This window comes from Amia ocellicauda, chromosome 12 (assembly GCF_036373705.1).
Source record: "Amia ocellicauda isolate fAmiCal2 chromosome 12, fAmiCal2.hap1, whole genome shotgun sequence".
Taxonomy (NCBI): Eukaryota; Metazoa; Chordata; class Actinopteri; order Amiiformes; family Amiidae; genus Amia; species Amia ocellicauda.
Genome location: NC_089861.1, coordinates 40,661,930 through 40,681,103, shown reverse-complemented (window position 1 = coordinate 40,681,103; position 19,174 = coordinate 40,661,930). Strand labels below are relative to the sequence as shown.

The following is a 19,174-nucleotide window of genomic DNA, read 5'->3' as shown; positions in this document are numbered from 1 at the left end:
CCGCTGTCTGTCACGGCACGGCTGCTGCTGACGTCTGCTGATGAGGTGCTCATGTGCCACAGCTGTGTTGTCACTCCCTCGCTAACAGGCTGTGGACTCACGGTTGCGGGCAATGAGCACCGAGGCGATTGTGACGTCAGTGGCAGCTGTGCCTTCTCTATTTAATCCCTCTCCTTCCCAGATGGAGGCAGCTAACCCGCTGAGAAGGAGGACTGACACTCCCAACCCTGACTGCCCGGAGCACCCTGTTTTGTGTGGATGTTTCGTTTTGGTTGTTTTTACCCCTTGTATTTTGTCCCGTTTACCCTGTGAACCACAATAAAGCCCGGACACCAACGGAACCAGAGATTCTCTCCATCCCTGTGTCTGGCTTTTACATTGTATTATGCATATTCTGAATCGATTTGTAATGTATATTCATGATTTATTGATTGAAAGAGTTCTGTTTCTTCTGGCTAAACTTGTTTGCACATTGAATATTGAATTGTAGTGTCTGTGTGTGTGTGTGTGTGTGTGTGTGTGTGTGTCACTAGAAGTCCAGCACACTATCCATTGTGGCACAGAACCACAAAACTGTACGACGAAGATACTCTTCTGCATGCCTGCAGATGACTGGGCGTCTCAGCGTGATTTGACAAGTAGCATTTACAGTTGTGTTTTTTAAATCCCTGTCTCGCTGATTTTGAGACGGATGGAAATGATGGGTTCTTCTATTTGGTAAAATGGCTTTGCTCACTCGAGAGGCAGCCAGGTTAAGCGGGCAATAATGCACAAGTAGCTCTGTCTTGCGAATCTTGGAACTGTCCATTGGACGTACACGGCGTCAGTCGTCAAGAAATGTCAAACAAGGAATGCCCACAACGATGGTGGGATAGAAAGCCACGGGTGCAAAATACAACGGCTTAGTAGTCCATGGCCTTAAGTACAAGGCCACCTGATCCAGCTGTTCCCGGAGATGCAACTGACACGTTGCATGACTGACAGTGGCTAGGAAAAGAAGCAGCGTATGAGGTCTTGATAGTCAAGCAAGGATTTGGGACAAAGTTGGCATTCCAGAAAAGTAAGAAGTGAAGGCATCAGCGAGGCACTTGACTGCAAGATACCTCTGGCTGTCACGAGGAAGCCCAGCAAGCTCTAAGTTTCATGAAGTGAGCACTGACTCTGGTGGGACTCGAACCCACAACCTTTGAATGACCACTGCCCTTTTCACTAGAAGTCCAACGCGCTATCCATTGCGCCACAGAGTTGTCACCATACTGTTCTGCACGCCTACTGATGACGGGGCATCTCAGCGTGCTTGTAGAAGTAGCATTTTCAGATGTGTTTTTTAATCCCTGTCTCGCTGATATTGACACAAAAGGAAATGATGGGTTCTTCTTTTAGATAATGCGGCTCATGTTGACTTGACTGTGAGGGGAAGTATTTGTCAAGCACACTGTCTGTGTCTGTCTGGCTGTCTGTGTGTGTCTGTGCTTGTGTGTGTGTGTCTCTGTGTGTGATGTGGGACAGTGCCCTGTCTGAGTGCCAAATATATTATATTCCCACCATTGTTGCAGCAAGATTGTGTAACCCATATATGAATTTAAGCTTTGTGTATGGCTCCGGAGAGGACAGGTACAGTAGTTCTGTGCAGGTGATTTTTAGAAAAACATTTTCATCCAAGGACATAGAAAGAACATAATGTAAGACACAGGAGACGTGTGTGTTAAAGTTTGAGGTACCTCATTACCATCATCTAGTTGCCCAGAAACCAAAGGGAGTCCTCTTGTATATGATAGCAAGTTCTTTAGAAAAACTTTAGATGTGTCTTGCCCAGTGACCATCTCCGGAGCGCTTCGTTGTAGCTCAATAAACTTTTTTGGTATTATTTCAGTTAAATCAGGTCCTGATTATTCCTTGTCCGCCTGTTTATTGAGGGAGTAAAATTTGTCCCTATTAGTGCGTCTGTGTCTGTGTCTCTGTGTGTGTGTGTCTGTGGAGGGTTGACATTTTTGATATCCATAACATCAGAGCAGATGAGCTGAACATGTTTCTCATTATGCACACTGGGCACACTATATTGAATAGCGATAACACTACACACATATGAACACCAAATTATTGCTGAATCTATAGTTATGTTAACTCTGAAAATGATAAAATGATCATCTGAAACACACAACAATAAAGCAACGAACATCATTCCACAAAGCAAAGCGAGCACATACAAGGATACTGTAAATTGTAACTGTACGCATACACTAATGTACAAGCACAATGACCATGAACTCAGACCCAATTCTTGGTGGGGGGGGTTTAAGACTAGAAAAGTCACTGGTGCCATCACTGGTATACATTGATTACAGATCGGGCCCTGTGTTCAGTGTGGCCACTGCTACCTACCTACATACCAGAGGAGGCTGGTGCATAGAGGTGCGAGAGAGCAGTTCTGGATCAAACACACCTGCTGCTGCGCTCTGCTCTCCAATGCGCACTGCAGGTCAGTCTCAGGACCAGACAGTGCGCAGTAAGTTGACCATTGAAATACTCTTGCTGTGCTGGATTTTATTTCTGCTATGACACTGACAATTTGATGAATGGTGATAGCTAGTTTAGGGTTACCATACATCAGAGGAGGCTGGTCCACAGAGGCAGAGGAGGTTGCTCCTCCTCTATCTTTGAGTGTTTAGCTGTTACTGTTTCTTCAGTTATATTTGTACTATATTACCTTGTTATAGTGTTAAAATGTATTTTCATTTAATAGTGTGGTTTTTCAAAGTAAATACTTTTTATATACATTAATCATATTAACTAAAACAAATATGATTTTCTTTTTAGTAAAAATAATACTAATCGTTAATGTTATTTATTGTTTGTTATTGATTGTTAAAAAAATATGTTTTAGCTCACAAGTTTTTGTGTTCTTTTCTTGGTAAATCATTTTAGCACCTTTTTGCCATGTATTGAACAAATAAGTGCTGTTTTTTATTTGACCTATTTGTATATATTTGCACAGTATATAATGTTACATAAGGGTCCAGGGATTGAATGTTACACTCATAACTTATTGTTCAGACATTAATACATAGATTTTGTTTTGCATGTAAATACTTGTTTGACGTCATAACACTTTGTTGTAAAAGGTACTTCTTAACATACAGTGTTAAAGATGCATTCTAGTGATGTTGGGGGGAGTTGTGTACCCATTCTCTCCAGTCAGGCATTTTCTTTATTTTTGCATATTAAGGGGACCCTATTTTGTTCACTAATACCATTCCCTCTTGCACTGAACACATGCTCAAGGAATGTGTCCATATTGAAGCACTTTTGGGGGTGAGGCGGGTGGAAAAGTTGTCTGTATTGTCTTGTGTTCATGGCAAGAAGGCATCACCGTTGTCTATTGTGTTCATTTTAAAATACATTTGTCACTAGCAAATGGTAGCAAATATGGTGGTACATTAATGCTGGATTGTTATGAATAGCCCAGCTTATCCTTGTAATTTGCTTCAATCTTGACTTACAAACTGAGTTTTTAAAACCAATTTTAAAAGCATGCCCCCAGACCCCCCTAGCAGACCTCTCTGTAATAATCATGGCCTCCTTATGGCCCCCGCCCCATTTTCAAAATCCTAGAATCAGTGAAATGATTTTTGTCCTGTTTTTCATGTTGTACAGAATTGATTTCTTATTATCATGGTTGTACAGTAAACTGTCCAATTTATTAATTCGGGACCGTTTAGCCTGGAGCTTAGGCTCACTCATATCTTCCTCTTGAAAGTGGCGACTGCAGACGATAGTATGAGGGGTTATGCTGAACTGCTCACACCAAATATTTTGTATCCACTTTTTGAGAGTATCTTCCATGGTAGGGAAAGTATGAAAAGAAAGCTCAACACGCAGTTGAACTAGAGGAAGCCTCACGCAGTGGGACATCTGATACCCCACTCCCCCGCTGTTATTGTGAAAATGGTGCGGTCGAAACACTTGGCCAGTCAGATGTGCGGAACACACTGATGTGCATTTTGCAGCTCAGCAAAGCGGAAACTGACTAGCGAGTCAAAATGCCTCACCAAAGGCAAAAATCAGGGGACAGAGAGGAAAAGGAATCGAAAGAAGCAGAGAGGCAATGGCCACATTTCTTGCAAGGCATGAACACCAGGTATGATAGGCGAAGCTGAACATGGCAAAAGTGAGGAGCTGGTAGACTCGCAAATAAAACGTCAGCTAGAAAGCTTAACCTTTAAGTAACGTTAGCACATTCACTTCACTAGATAAGAAAAAAAAACACTGCTTCACTGGCCATGAGAAGGGCTGTGTACCAACCCGGTATTAAACGGGCCCCGGTGCTAAATGATTAAAGACTGTAGTATTGATGAGCTCCGACGTTACGGTTCTTTTGAATGTGTCGGTGTCATTGGAAATCACGCAGCTGCAGCCGCTGCTCTGCTCTGTCGGACTGACACACACACACACACACACACACACACACACACACACTATGGCAGGGATGGCGAACCCGTAATGCAACGTCTGAATTTCAGTGTGAATACATACACAATAAAATAGCACCCTTCCCAGTAGCTAGAAATACCACGCATTAGGCTGCTATGGGTTAGATCATGGGTTTTCAAACCGGTCCTGGAGTACCCCCTGCCCTGCTGGTTTTTGTTCCAATTTAGGTTTTAATTACTTAATTGAATGGTATATTGCTTTGTTAGGTCAATTAAGGATTCAATTAAGCAATTTAAGACCTCAGTTGCAGTGAACATTTTGTCAGGGTTCACATCGCAAAATGTGAGACAAATTCACCTCCATTTGCGATGTATTTTCTTCATCGATTCGCTGATTCTGCGATGCATTAAAATACGTTTTTCCGTCCCAAATCAAGCATCGAAAATGCGTATAAGCAATGCTGAGGTACCTCCCCTTTAAGATACGCGTATTTTTTTTATTTTATTGTGACGCCCGAGAGGCGGCCCGCACTCCATGCCCTGTTACCCGAATCCCGTCCCTCATTGGCCAGCGGGTCTGTCACTCATACAGGGCAGGGCTGTAGCTTTCCAATTACACCAGACACGCCCATATCCGAGTACTTGGCTGCGCTGCGGGTTTGTGTGAGAACAAATAATCACCACTTTTGATAATTGGTAGACCAATTTAAGTTGCTAATCAAGCAACTCGTGTTGCTAAGCAAAATTATATTTGATTAGCATAACTACTATGCAAATTTGAGACAACAAAATGTACGCTGCAGTTGGAACAAAAACCAGCAGGGCAGGGGGTACTCCAGGACCGGTTTGAAAACCACTGGGTTAGACGATTGCACTGACTCCTTTTTTCACACGCAAAATTACATCGAGAGCAACAGACATGGACGGTCACTACTACTGAGTTCAGGCAATAATTATTATGCATGCTATTTAAAGTCGTTCACATTGTCTGGCAAACCCAGCGGATTGTACATCACGCATCACACTCCCCTCACACAGACGCACACAAAGAAAGATATAGAGAGACACAGAGAGAGACAGATAGAGAGAGAGAGAGCGCTACAGTAATTAACGGAGCACAAGAGGTGGCCGCCGAGGCCACACAAAACACGACAAAGTCAGCACAGTTTCCAAATCGACCCTATTATTTAAAATATATTCAAACTCGGCATTTACGTTTTCAAAGGAGCACAATCTGCCGGTTGTCGTGGTTGGATCGATCCATAATAATGCTAACAATGTTCCAATTTACCAACTTACATAGCTAGCTAGCGTTAACTAATTTTACTCAGATCAGTGTAATGTGTGATGCGCTGCATCACTACACTGCATGCTAACGTCCGCAGTTTCATGCAGCAATGACGCAGTGACACAAATGGAACTGGCTGGCACTTATTCTGCTCGGTGATATTCTTGGTTGTTCCATGGTGGTGCTAAAGTGGGGCTGTAGCCTAACCAAGCCATACCCCGCCGCCACCCCTGACGCTGTGCAAGATTTCTATGAGGGCAATTATTGCTGTGAGTGACCTAGACAGATGTCATCATGGGCAGACTCTCTCTATATATTTTTTTTTCACAATAATTCATATTGTCTTGTGCATCATAATAATTGTAACCAGGTGGCTGATGTGTACACTCTACCCTTGGCTAAATTACTGACCATGCCACTCGTTTCGCCCAAATAGTTTTAGATATAATGCGCACAACTCAGGTTTCCCCCTACAAGATCTTTTTAATCAAATAAAAGTAAGCAGAGACCGGAATAAATTGTACAAAATGTTTAACAGTTTATTACAAGCAAAAATCCAAGAATAAAAGCAGGATATGCAATAAACGATTCAATAATTATTCATCTTAAATGCCACAGGCGAACTGGGGTTAGTGAAGTAAAATAAACAAATAAACCACACTACAAACCAAACTCTAAATGTGAAAACAAATCGTGATCATTGTAACAACTCAACTCCAAAAAAGAAACCATTCAAATAAGAAACCCCAACTACCCGTTCACCAAGTGGCAATTAGACAGATGACTTTTAAAACTATTGTACGTTACAAATCATAATATAACAATAGTTTAAAGATGGATAAAAACAAAGAAAAAAATACATAAAATCCATTGTCAGCATGATTAAACAAAAGTTACCTAAAATGCAGTTTAAATCCAGTTACCTCGGGGAGGACAGGTATGCAGAGCAGCTTCCTTCATCCAAATCCTGTCACAGAAAGTTAGATGAGTTGGGAGCTGTGAACACAGGTGGGACTTGATAGGGGTGGGACACTTTCCTGGTTTTCTTCTATTTTTACCCCTGTCAGAGATCCCAGTTTAATACTAATGTCTAATCAGATTAATCTGTGTCCCAGTCTCCCTCTTTCATATGATATGCAAGTATTACTGATGTAACAAATATCATTTTATTTTCTAGAAAGGGGTGAGGTGACACATTAGCTGACTAAAGTAGGTAGAAACTTTTTTTTTTTAATCTATGTACTATTTGTCAATAGTGAAGTCATGCTGGATTCCAAGACGTGTCTCAGGCTGCCCTCTGACAGAGAAGGAGCTTATTAAGGGCATGTGTTGTGTGCAGGGTATTGTTATTGTTGTATTGCTATGACCAGCAGTACATATTGTGATATTGTGGAGCAGTGTAGCACAGTCACTCAGAGATGGCTCACACTCTGGGCCCTCATTCACCACAGCCCAACACTATAATGGGGATCCCAGACTGACGGGTAGTGGCAAAATAAATCAGTTTTCTGTTGGTCTCAGTGTAGGATGTTGTTAATATACACTGCACTGCTGGGTTTACAGGTCACAGTGAATGTCTCTCCTGGCTGAACAGATTTCACTGATGGAGTCTGAGTCACAGTATACTGTCCGCTGGATTCTGGAAACGAAGAATAAAAATAATGCTTACATATATATGTAATATACATGAAAACAATCTGATTTGGTCTATGAGTTTGATGTGTGCCTGTTTAGATATTACAAAGAAATACATACAAAATGGAAATAATAAAATCAAAATAATTCCCACCCTGAGTGCATAGTGTCCAGATGAACATGGTGATGAAAGTCATTGTTGATGTGTATTGTGTTGGCATGAAGGGCAGCTGTCGGTCATGAAGTGTTAAACTCACAGGCTGTAAACACTCCCAGAGCACTAAAGCATGTGCTGCCAGTGCCAAGTGTCTCGTTGTCGGACCTGCTGCATGGATTCCCCAGATCACCGCTACCTGTCACCCCTGTCTCAAGTTTTGTGGTTTCCCTTCTAATAATTTCATTCTTTTCTTTCTTCAAATGTACTTAAACCAAGGAGTACAGTTTTTGAACCATTCAAGACGATTTTATTAATTTTCCTTTTTAAAAAAAAACTGGTGGTTCAGTTAATTTGCTACAGAAATTCGATACCCTCTCAGTAATGTTGTGTAGATTGCTAAATGGAGAGTCTTTGACAGCATAAACATATTAACTGTGTAGTGGTGCACCTCAACAGCTTAACAAGCTTTCCATTTCCATTTTCAATATAAGAAGCAGAATGTGCTCACAGGGCTCCCCAATTATTGACATTTGAGGCCAGAGGAGTAAATTGATGCACATTGAATGTCATATTTTTTTCTCCATAAAGGATCTGAACACGAATTACAAATTCTACAAGGATAAGGGCAGCAAAATGAGTATCCCGCGTATCAATTTCACTTTCTAACAATATATGCATTGGTTGCACAAGCAGAGCAAATTGAGCATTATTTAAGAAGCATCTTTCAATCACAAAGGCAACATGTTCCCTATGACCCACTGGGCTTTGGAAAGCTGTTCCTCTGCTCTATATCGGACCTCCGGATCATTTGTTTGTTGCTAATTGATTGGTATAAGCCCCAGGTGTGTACAATCCCCCAGGAAATTATATACTAGGCTGCAATTTAGTGCGTATCCTGCACTTGTGTTGCAATCTGACCCAAAGGGCAACACCTTTGAGTTACTAACTTAATCCTGTACCAATGTTTACATATTAGATAACTTTCACCATCTGCTGTCAGAGAAACAATGCACTATGTTTGGCAAAGCACTACGCTATGTACAGAACACACTTATTCCTGGGTAGCTGCTGCCATGCTGGAACAGGCTGGCACACAAAATCAGGCGCCTGCAAAACAGTTTATATGTTATTGCTCAACTGTCATAAATTGTAGAATACATGATCTCGATAAAAGCTCAGACATTTATCACACAGGGCAAGCCAGCTAAGCGATGAAAGGAACCATAACCATTTAATGTGCCTTTTCACAATTGCTGGCGCTCTGTGCCACGATCAGCCGTGTTCAGCCAGCATTAATGACACAGGCCGCTTGTCTAGAACGGCAACATGAATTGAGCACCATCAGAGTAAACAGACAGTCGCAGTGCGGGGGCTTCTGTAGACTTTCACAATTATCCGAATTTACTTTTCTCACTTGAATTCTGTGCTCTCTATATTATCGCTGGATCCAGGGGACTGGGGACAGTGCTGGCTCAGTACCGGTACACTGTGTGTGTGTGTGGGGTGGCGGGGGGGGCGTGCTGGGCATCCCAGGTGCTGCTGTCTTAGACCGAGGTGGAGCCCGAGTGGTAGTCTGACGTCACCTTCTCTGTGGCACTCGTCACTTCCTTAGTTATTGTCATCATCGCCGCTGCTGGGGAAACTCTCCACTTTAAAAGTGTCATTGTCCTCACCATACCTGGAGAAATAAAATAAAACGGTTCAGAATGGTTACTGGAAATCAGGGTGTGTGCCCTGCGCTGAAACCAAACACAAGAAAGGACGAGAGTGAAAAGGAAGAAAGGGAAATAAGGAGAGAGAAACGCTCACCTGCACCACAGCTCTCCAGGGTCGACCCATAGTGAGCGCCCAACAAACCAAATGGCCCATCCCTAGCTCCATAATATCACTATCTATATCATATATGTTTGCTTATATATTGACTTAAATACGGTGTTGCTTATTTATGGTGTATGCAACTGTGTTAAAGGATTTATGTACAAGGTTTCTTCAGTTTAATCCAGTACCCCCCCCCAATACCAAATGGCCCATCCCTAACTGCACAATATCACTCTATACGTTTACTTGTATTTTAACGTAGCTTATTTATGGTCTATGCAACTGTATTTAAGGATTGATACACACGTTTTCTTGTCTTTTGGCTTTGTTTTAGGGTTATACTCACGTTTAATGATGCTCTGGTCACTCCACAGACTGCCTCTGTTGTCTGCTGCAAGTGGTACATTCGATTACATCTTGACGTGCGCTAGTAGCGATTGTTTCCAGTACATTTCTATATAAAATACTACCGGAGTTAGGCTGGAGGACACAAACCGAACGCAACCGCTGGCACATTGTCAGTTGCACGCATTCGTGAAACTAGCGCACCGAATAGCGCACCGAGGAAAAATCTGAGGATTTAAATCGTAACAGCTGTAAAACGTAAGATAATATGCACTAGCCACACGGACTAGTTCTAGAGAATCTGTACTGGCCCGCAGCGAGCTGCACTAGCCATTGGCAAGCGGGCTCGCGTTAAGATCGACCCCTGTAGTAGAACAGTGTGTCTCTATGGTTACCTATGTAGAAGCCCCAGTATAGACCAGTGTGTCTCTGGTCTATTAGATGGACTGTATTATAGAGTTAGACTTATAATTGTCACATTGTGCCAAATGTTGTGTCAAACGTAGTGAGAAGTCTGTTAATTATACAGTAGTCAAGCTGGCTTGCATTAGTCAGTCACTAGTCAGTGGGAACTGTTTCTCTTTGGGTCTAGTCCAGTATGGTCCTGCCTATGACTTTTGATTTTAAAATTTACTTTTCACGTTGTGCCTCAGAATGCTCAGGTGTATATGAATCAGATGTGAATTGATAATGAAACAATGATTGGTAAAAATCGATGAAGATCGATGGTTCCATGTTTATGAAATGTTTTGATTCTTGAAGGCAATGTCACTCAATGTGTGTGACTTCTTAATAATGAGTATTACAGTTCAGGCCAAATGGCAGCTGGAATTTGAATACTCTGTATTTCATGTGTTTTAAGTGGTATTGTTCAAATACAGCACATTTAGAAGCCTGAATGATGCAGCAAATTGACAAAACATTGAGTGACAGTGAGTGCAAATTAAATAAGAAATAACAAAGTTTGTTACAGTTTTAAATAATACAAATTGACAATATTTTCAACAATTTTCTTTTCCTGACACACTGGTCTATACTGGGTCTACTACATAGGTAACCATGGAGACACACTGGTCTATACTGGGGCTACTACATAGGTAAACATAGAGACACACTGGTCTATACTGGGGCTACTACATAGGTAACTATAGAGACACACTAGTCTATACTGGGGCTACTACATAGGTAACCATGGAGACACACTGGTCTATACTGGGGCCACTACATAGGTAACCATAGAGACACACTGGTCTATATGGGGCTACTACATAGGTAACCCAGGGCTCTACAGTGTGAGCGTTATGCTCGAATTTGTGAGTGAAAATAATGTTGTGCGAGTGTGAAATACAATTTGGGCGCACAGTGCATATACAATATTTGAACTCTATAAGTAAACACTACATTGACAGGATTTTGATAATAATTATATTTTACACTAATCATTATTACGTTAGAAAATGTGGGAAATGTAGTTCGGTTGTGGATTGTCGCAATTAACCGAGAAGGCAATGAAAACTACAAGAACCGTGAATGACGTTCATGACCCAGTGCTGCAGCGGTACATTTGGTACGACATCCAATCACCTACCATCTGGCGTTAGCCGCCTCGTCATTAAAACACACTTACAGATACAGTAGTACTCAGCGACAGCGGGGCTGCCAACGACTTAGCGATAAAGTTGATTAAAATCGAATAAAATCTTAAAATGTAATTAATCGTCGATTACTTGGGTCTACCTGGGGCGCAGCTACTAGAAAAAACCTTGAGAGAGGCAACAGCTTCACCCGTGGAAAGTAAAGGAGCACTTTACATTGAATTTACACTGGAGAGTTTGCTGCAACATGTGCACGGGTGAACTCACACGGTGCGGGCACAATGACACAGAAAACTGAAGAGACGCACTGGAGCCGATGGCAGGATGGAGACATTCAGCTGGTACATTTCTGGACCGAAAACTTGTCCATTAAGGATGGCACAGTGGACCCGTTTAAACCATACAAGTACTCAACCTTTCTGTTACTTGAGTTACACCTAGTTTCTTTCTTACGGTGGCCCTGAAGTGCAACTGCTGAAAAAATAAAACAGCAGCTGCGAGATTTGCAGTGGCTGTGAGATTTGGAAGTGCTGAAAAATTTATTTTGTAATAATTATCTGAATCTCAGCCAATGAGTTCCTCATCCACCTAACAGACACTCATACAAGACAGTGTCCTAGTCCTGCGCTCTTGTTGGGAAGGATATATCACAAGAACCATCTTAAATTACCCACTGTTCTAAAACTTACTATATAAGGACCTACCTCGCTCTCCTTGTTTGTTGGGTAGAAAGATTGTGGTGGTTTTGACTGTGTTAATATATATATATATATTTTAAGGATTGCTTGCGTTTTTGATTTGGACTCTTACTGAGAACCCTAATTTTGTGATTGAACCTGGACTGGCTGAGGACCCACTGCCTACTGATTTGGACAAACACTTTCACAATGTCAGAGAAGCCTTTGTGTTTGATCACTTTGTAAACTTAAGTGATGGTAACAAAGAAGGAAACCTGGACCCCACCGGACCTCACTTTCGCAGCCCCCCAGCTCCCCCGGACCTCACTTCATCAGCATCAGGTCTATACTGGGGCTTCTACATAGGTAACCATATGTAACGAGGAGTTAGTAAATGTCCTGCTGTTGTAGGGGTTCTAAGCTAGATATCTTGGATGGATGAGAAACTAAAGGATCTAAGTCCGCGCCCCCAACACAGTTTGTCCCTATACCCCCCAAATTTGAGGTATGTGCCCATCCTGCGTTATATATTTTTTTACATACCGAAGTATAGCTGTGACCTAATTTGGCAAAGTAGGGTTCAAGATTTAAATTCACAATGGCTACCTGAACTAACAGTAATGGGGCACACAAAAAGTAAACAGAGAGGATAACTAAACTATTCCTACCCTCCTGAATCTTACAGGACAGGCGAGACACCCCTACACCAAGATACTTATACAATAGAAAAACTATGGTCATGCTATGCTTCAAAGAAAGAAAATGCTATTGCTGCTTACTTGCGTTTTTCCCTTTTTACCTTCTCTGATCACAATGCTTTTTGACAAAAACTCAGGTGCAGGTGCACCCTGCGCTATCCTTTGCCCGAGCTTTGTCCAGGAAATCTCACTGTAGTCATCTTAGTTCAACGCGGGCTCTCCTTAACTGCGTGTCACACGGGTCCCGTTCACTTTGCACCTAGAACAGTCTCTTCTAAAAAAAAACTTGAAAAGATACACAATTCCAGGCCAGTGTTCAAAAACAAAGTTCATTGTTTTCATATAAAAAACATGTTTATTTCCTCTGCACACTACACAGCTCCAATTTGCACACTCAACTAATCATGGCGACTACTCTTCCCGAACTACAGCCCACCCTTTTTCTCGAGAAAGCTACATTCCGATTGGACAGCAGGTTAGGCGATTCAGTAATTCAGTTGGTTTGCGAAGCCATCCATTACATTAGACCTCTCTGGTGTTCTTAATGTAACAATACCGTATTCTGAACAAAGTAGTATCCCTTACAGTATCCCCCCTGTTGAAAACCTGCTGAATTAATACAGGTTATATATCAAAACATTCAAGGCAATTTCAGGATACCTTTTAAGGGGTCTGTGATCTATAATGACAATACACTGCATATTTTTTGTAAATACCCTTCTATTAAGCTTACTGGAAGTGTACCCTTGTTATATCTCTAGGAGCGTCTCACAACAGGGGAATCCTCCCTCTCTTGCTCTAGATCATCCAAGGGTTCTGGTTCCTGCCCATCTAGAATTCCCTCTGTGTGTTTGTGACTCTACACACAGAGACGCACTGTTCTGTACTGGGGCTTCTATATAGCTAACCATAGAGACACACTGGTCTATACTGGGATTAGGTAACCATAGAGACACACTGTTCTATACTGGGGCTTCTACATAGGTAACCATAGAGACACTGTTCTATACTGGGGCTTCTACATAGGTAACCATTAGTAATATTACGTATTAGTCCTTTTATTCCCTGGAAGATAGCACTTCACAGCATTTGATCATGCTTCTTGTGTTACTAATACTTGTATTATTGATTGATTTCCCCCTTGCTCCCTTTCCCGTAACCCTTGACTGTGACCTTACATCTTGACAGCACTTAGCTTTTACGTTCCAGGATGTATGACCTAACTTACTGTACTTACCTGTGTAAATTGGAAGTTGTAAAATGTATTATATTTTGAATTGCTTTGTACAATGTAAATTTGTATTTGTAATATTTGATGCCTTAACTGTATTCTTGCAATTTGTATAGCACTGGATAAGGGCATCTGCCAAGAAATAATAATAATAATAATAATAATAATAATAATAATAATAATAATAATAATAATAATAATAGCCATAGAGACACACTTGTCTGTACTGGGACAAGGTAACCATAGAGACACTGGTCTATACTGAACTGATGCTGGTCATGAAATGTACCCTGTGATGAGGTGTGCGTGATGGTAAAGCAGTAGCTCTTTTGGAGTATCAGGGCTCATAGTGTTGCATTTTTGCGGAGTTCTTCAACACAGGTTTGTATTTCACTATCATGTTTACTTTAAATAGCTCAGAGAAATGTCCTTTATTTAGAGCTTCTCTGAGACCCCTGATTGGAATTCACTGCTTTGTGCAGTACATCAGAATGTCAGTCACAGCTTTAATCACAATTCCTCTCAAATAAGCCTTCCTGGAATCCCGATTTAACCGATTAAAAATGTTTCTGTGTGGCTTTGTCTGTAACCTTCGGATGGACAGTACCAATTGCTTGCTTCATGTTTTGAACGGCTCTGATTCAAATGCTTAAAATCTTTAAAACCATTTTTAGTGAATGTTTCTTCGGTGTGGGAATCAGAACAAATGCCTGCATATCTACAGATAATTGCATTTCTGGCTATGCTGTATTCCATCCAGCGATACTTCTCATACCACCGCTGTGATGAAAAACTTTGGGATTTAACACAAATTAAAGCAAATGCCTGCAATTTTGGCCGTGTAGGTGACTCATCTATTCCTTATAAATCCGAGGGACAGTAAAATGTTTCCTTACCGAATTCAACACTGGCCTGTGGATGCAAAGCAGTGCTTATATTGGTTTCTTCCGATGCAGTTGGTGATTTATCAGGTTGTGTAATGTGCTGTTCTGATAGTTCTCTTCTCGTCTTTTGAAATAATTCAACAAATAATTTTGTTTCACCATTTGTAGGAACTCCGTTCACAACTACATTTGTTCAGTTGTCATGGTGTGATGCACTACGTAAAAAAACATTTACCACAGCCAGTTATAACCTGCTTGTGCATAACTTAGCCAAAATGTAACCATTAGACTTGAAAAGAACCAGCCCCCATGCTTTGGAATAAAGCCTGTGATTTTCCGAAACACGTTATTGCTTCAGAATCTTGTATTTATAATGTTTTTTTAACACGCGGGAGAAATTTTACACTCTCTGATTGGGTGGACCTGAGAGGTAAGTAGGTGGGCCATGGCCCAACCAGGCCCACCCAGGCCCACCCATGGCTACGCTCCTGTTGTGGCCCAGGTGCTTATTTGACACCCAGACTTACGGCCCACTGATTAATTTAGGTTGCCTTTATTAAAGAGTCTAAAGACGGCTGTCCGGTTCTGAACTTGGACCTGAAGTATTGTGTAGTATAAGTATCGCGTGTCTTCAAAGCATGCAGGGAAAATGTACAATGACTCGAGATCGTCACCCTTGAACTCCCTCACTACTTTTGTTCTCTGAAAGTAGCTGATAGAAACTTGCACACAACTAGTTATTCAGAGATAACATTACCACTTTAAACGATTTTTCAATTGGGCTATAGTGGCTGTTATAATGGGGTTTTAGATTTCCTAACATTGACTGGGAAAGCCCAGTTGAGACTACAGAAGCAGTAGTAGAAATGTTTTAGAGGGCAAACGACTGCTTTCTACCTCAATTAGTCAGGGAACCAACCAGAGAGAGCACATGCTATTTGATATTTTCAAACGACCAATGGTGAACTGCAGTCACAATATGGTTAGCTTTGAGGCATACTTTCACAAAACAAGGACCTACACTCAGTTGAGCCTCTTACTAAAAATGAAGCCACATTTCTTCAAATCATAAATGTAACCGCTACACTGTAAAAATTATTTGTTGACGCAACGTGACTTAGTCAAGTCATCTTGTTGCTTTGACTCAGTTTAGCAAACATGAAGTGTTAAGTTCACTCACTGTTGAAATAACATGCAGTAAATTGAGCCAACGTACTCTATCAATTAATAAGCATTTAGAATTTTTAGTTAAGTCAACTGAAAAACATATTAATTGAACTTAATTTTTCAAGTTTTCACAACTATAAACCAAGTCTAATTGACAAAATAGTCATTCTTCCTCAACTTTCATTACTTACAGTGAGGGAAAAAAGTATTTGATCCCCTGCTGATTTTGTACGTTTGCCCACTGACAAAGAAATGATCAGTCTATAATTTTAATGGTAGGTGTATTTTAACAGTGAGAGACAGAATAACAACAAAAAAATCCAGAAAAACTCATTTCAAAAAAGTTATAAATTGATTTGCATGTTAATTAGGGAAAGAAGTATTTGATCTCCTATCAATCAGCAAGATTTCTGGCTCCCAGGTGTCTTTTATACAGGTAATGAGCTGACATTAGGAGCGCTCCTAAATCTCAGCTCGTTACCTGTATAAAAGACACCTGTCCACAGAAGCAATCAATCAATCAGATTCCAAACTCTCCACCATGGCAAAGACCAAAGAGCTGTCCAAGGATGTCAGGGACAAGATTGTAGACCTACACAAGGCTGGAATGGGCTACAAGACCATCGCCAAGCAGCTTGGTGAGAAGGTGACAACAGTTGGTGCGATTATTCGCAAATGGAAGAAACACAAAATAACTGTCAGTCTTCCTCGGTCTGGGGCTCCATGCAAGATCTCACCTCGTGGAGTTTCAATGATAATGAGAACGGTGAGGAATCAGCCCAGAACTACACGGGAGGATCTTGTTAATGATCTCAAGGCAGCTGGGACCATAGTCACCAAGAAAACAATTGGTAACACACTACGCCATGAAGGACTGAAATCCTGCAGCGCCCGCAAGATCCCCCTTCTCAAGAAAGCACATGTACAGGCCCATCTAAAGTTTGCCAATGAACATCTGAATGATTCAGAGGAGAACTGGGTGAAAGTGTTGTGGTCAGATGAGACCAAAATCGAGCTCTTTGGCATCAACTCAACTCGCCGTGTTTGGAGGAGGAGCAATGCTGCCTATGACCTCAAGAACACCATCCCCACCATCAAACATGGAGGTGGAAACATTATGCTTTGGGGGTGTTTTTCTGCTAAGGGGACAGGACAACTGCACCGCATCAAAGGGATAATGGACGGGGCCATGTACCGTCAAATCTTGGGTGAGAACCTCCTTCCCTCAGCCAGGGCATTGAAAATGGGTCGTGGATGGGTATTCCAGCATGACAATGACCCAAAACACACAGGAGTGGCTCAAAAAGAAGCACATTAAGGTCAAGGAGTGGCCTAGCCAGTCTCCAGACCTTAATCCCATAGAAAATCTGTGGAGGGAGCTGAAGGTTTGAGTTGCCAAACGTCAGCCTCGAAACCTTAATGACTTGGAGAGGATCTGCAAAGAGGAGTGGGACAAAATCCCTCCTGAGATGTGTGCAAACCTGGTGGCCAACTACAAGAAACGTCTGACCTCTGTGATTGCCAACAAGGGTTTTGCCACCAAGTACTAAGTCGAAGGGGTCAAATACTTATTTCCCTCATTAACATGCAAATCAATTTATAACTTTTGAAATGCATTTTTCTGGATTTTTTTGTTGTTATTCTGTCTCTCACTGCTAAAATACACCTACCATTAAAACTATAGACTGATCATTTATTTGTCAGTGGGCAAACGTACAAAATCAGCAGGGGATCAAATACTTTTTTCCCCCACTGTAAGTAATGAAAGTTGAGGAAGAATGACTATTAATTTCATTATTTGCAATCCACAAAGTCCATCTATAATCATTCAAACGCGGGCTACTTCATCTTTTCTTGCATGATCAGCAACTTTATCCCATGCTAATTAATACAAAAAAATGTTCAACTCCGGTAAAGTAGTATGTCATCATGACGTGATGGTTTTGGCACACGCGCATTACACAAAACGTTCATAGAACATATGTTTTGTGGTTACCTGAGCACGTTATTTAAAGTTTTACAATTCTGTTCAAGTTGAGGTTGTTGTAACTCATCTTATTGTGTGGTGAGACACTGCAATTTCACAGAACATGATTTTACTTGTCCAATTTCCAAAACGAGCTCTCTTCAATCTCCGTTTCAAATCCATGTTGATTTGCGGGTAATCACTGTATCCACTCAATCTTACTACAGTTATAAGAAAACACCTGTAATGCTGTACAAATGCATGTGTTTTTCAAGCACATGAAAGATTGTAGACAGGTAGAGATCGCCACTTGAGTGCCAGACTGACTCTATTGTAAAGGGAAGGCAGGATTATGTGTTATATTTGAGTTATTATGTATTTAAATGACCAGTCAAAATAACCCGATTTTGGCTATTCTAGGTAAATGTGTTTATAACTTATTTATTTTCATGTTTATGCAGCTAAAACGCTGTAGGCATGTTTAATACATATAGTTAGGAATAGTCACGAATGGGTATATGCGCAGTGTATTTTGGAACACAGTATAATTCAAATTTGAATAACCAAAACGGTCAAATTGACCGGCTCTGCGCTTGTAGTGTTAAATGTGGGTGTCATATCGTGTGCCGCACTTCCATGTGTGACGGGCCGCAGGTCGAGAACCACTGCCCTATTCAGAACAGGTTGGTCAGATAGGACCAGAACCAGTGCAGACCCAAAGAACAGAGGACGAGCGTTAGGCAGACAAACCCCAGGGCCCCAGGGCCACAGGTTAGTGCTTTCCTGGAGGTGTTTAGCTCCCCTGTATAATGGACCATTCCAGAGAGATTCCCCTTTGCAGTCAATATCATCAGCTCAGCAGTTTGCCAATACAGATCCCTGGGGAGGTGGGGGCTCAAATCCAGGACCAGGGTTAGCCACCCCTAGCATAAAGCAAAACATTACATGTGTTTAAATGGTTGAAGTCAATACAGTGATTAATGAATTGATGTATTTATTGAGGTGGCTGTGACAGAGTGGCTATAGAGACTATTGCGCTCCTTCACAGCAGCGTCTCTGTTGCTTATATTAAGTTATACTAAGGTATGCTGAGCTGACGATATTGAGGTTTTTACTAAAGAAAAAACAGATAACATGCCACAGGTTAACAACCAGTCCAGTCAAACCCTAAGAGAGATCAGGATAAATGAGGAGGAGGTAGTAAAGGGACTAGCAGAATTAAAAACAAACAAATCACCTGGGCCAGATGGTATATTTCCAACAGTACGTAAAGAAATTATGGA

The 19,174-nt window shown here is 41.4% G+C and overlaps 1 non-coding gene across 1 annotated transcript; it reads right to left on the bottom strand.

Annotated features, from left to right (window-relative positions):
• Nucleotides 1-1,156: 1,156 nt before the first annotated feature.
• trnar-ucu (transfer RNA arginine (anticodon UCU)) lies at nucleotides 1,157-1,247 on the bottom strand. Its single transcript is given in 2 exon segments — nucleotides 1,157-1,192; nucleotides 1,211-1,247. It is a non-coding gene; the product is annotated as a tRNA-Arg (tRNA).
• Between the last annotated feature and the right edge of the window lie 17,927 nt (nucleotides 1,248-19,174).